Source organism: Bison bison, unplaced genomic scaffold (assembly GCF_000754665.1).
Source record: "Bison bison bison isolate TAMUID 2011002044 unplaced genomic scaffold, Bison_UMD1.0 scf7180017864384, whole genome shotgun sequence".
Lineage (NCBI taxonomy): Eukaryota > Metazoa > Chordata > Mammalia > Artiodactyla > Bovidae > Bison > Bison bison.
The window spans coordinates 13,965,586-13,967,743 of record NW_011494956.1 but is presented as its reverse complement, the minus strand read 5'-3'; positions in this window follow the sequence as shown (position 1 = coordinate 13,967,743).

Genomic DNA, 2,158 nt, shown 5'->3' with positions numbered 1-2,158 from the left:
CTTCTGGGCTTTTTCAGCCCAAATGCCTCCTTGGTTCCTCCCCCTCCCTCACCTCCAGTTAGCAGGATGAGCCTATGGATTCCACTTCCTGGGTATTGTTCCATTCTGTGCCTTCTTCCTATTCCGTGCCCACTGCTTTGAGTCTTTTCACAGGACAATTGCAGGAGTCTCCTTTCTGGTTTTCTCACTTCCAATGTCAGACTCCTTTCAGCTGTACTCCATCTTCGAGGCTCTTACCTGAGACATCCGTGTCCACTGCCTTGGATCTTTTCACAAGACAATTGCAAGAGTTTCCTTTCTGGTTTTCTCACTTCCAATGTCAGACTCCCTTCAGCTCCACTCCATCCTCCAGACTCTCACCTGAGAGATCTTTCTGTGGCCTGAAAGTAGCTGATCTCCCCTGGATCACTGTTGATCAAGCCCTGCCTCTGCCATGAAACTTGACATGTTGTCATATTCACTCCCCAAACTCAACCTTACTCTGAAAGCCTTGAGAAACAATGGAACATTTACAGAAGGTTTCACAGGGAGTGGAGGTGATGGTCACATCAACCTAGCTGAGCAAATCGTCCTAATAATCACATGTGAACACCTCTTGCTACTCATTTCAGGCTACGTCAAACCCCTCCAAACTGGCAGCAAACAACAGCAAACTTAGAAACCAGGGCTCCAGAGCTGTTCGTTTTCCCCCTCCTCGGCACCTCCCACCCCTCAATCTGAAGGGGGTCAGGTTTCTGTGCATAGCAAATCTAATCAGGTTTAAAAAAAGATGAAACAAAATGCTCTGATGGTTTTCTTCCAGTCCCTGATTAGGATCAGATTTAGCCTGGCCCAGGAGTTCCTGTCTACCCTTTCCTCTTGCTCCCTACACACCAGAAGTACTGAGTGAAGGAAATGAACTCCAGGAACAAGCCAAATTCTCCCTGTCTAGACCTTGATGTGCTGTTGGTGTTTTCCCAGAATTCTTCTTCTGTCTGCTTGTTCTTCCAAATACCGCTCAGTTGTCCCATTATCTGGGATGTTTTCTCTTACCCCCAGCTGAGTTAGGGTCTCAAACCTGTGTAATCGTGGGTTGTTCTAGCTCATCCCTGAGCTCTGTGAGAACAGGAATAGTGTCACCCCCCGGGTCCCCTGTGCCTGGCATAGGATAGGCCACAGGTCTCCACTGGTATAGAGATCCAGAGAGTAGATGATTGCTCTAACACTGGACACATTCAAACAAAGAGCTTGTTCTAAAAGGTTAAAATGGTCTTGGATTAAAAAAAAAAAGCCATCCATGTCATTGTAAAAAGTGAGCATGGTTTGCCCCTTGGCACCTAGTGAGACAGAATGATGAGCAGAACTGGGAAGCTGAAAGTGACTGATTTGTGATGTTGCACCTGCTGACCTCAGCAAGGATGGAATGGTGTAGACTGAGGCAACCAGTCTCAGCAATGCCATAAAAGGCTGCCTGGTAAAGTGTGAGCTGTGATGGCTTGGGGTCATTTGTTTGGGCAGGAGAAAGTGGTTTTAAAACATTGACTTGTGATTGTGAAATTATATGTATTGTGTCATTTGTTTGTCATTTCTTACTCTATATAATAGAAAGTAAAACCAAGAGACAGCATCCAGAAAATATTGGGACTGAATTAACTTTTCTGTCCTCCTACTTTGGTCTTTGGCAGAAAGTGAAGAGGAACTAAAAAGCCTCTTGACGAAAGTGAAAGAGGAGAGTGAAAAAGTTGGCTTAAAGCTCAACATTCAGAAAACGAAGATCATGGCATCTGGTCCCATCACTTCATGGCAAATAAATGGGGAAACAGTGGAAACAGTGTCAGACTTTATTTTTTTTGGGCTCAAAATTCACTGCAGATGGTGACTGCAGCCATGAAATCAAAAGACACTTTCTCCTTGGAAGGAAAGTTATGACCAACCTAGATAGCATATTCAAAAGCAGAGACATTACTTTGCCAACAAAGGTCCGTCTAGTCGAGGCTATGGTTTTTCCAGTGGTCATGTATGGATGTGAGAGTTGGACTGTGAAGAAGGCTGAGCACTGAAGAATTGATGCTTTTGAACTGTGGTGTTGGAGAAGACTCTTGAGAGTCCCTTGGACTGCAAGGAGATCCAACCAGTTCATTCTAAAGGAGATCAGTCTTGGGTGTTCTTTGGAAGGAAT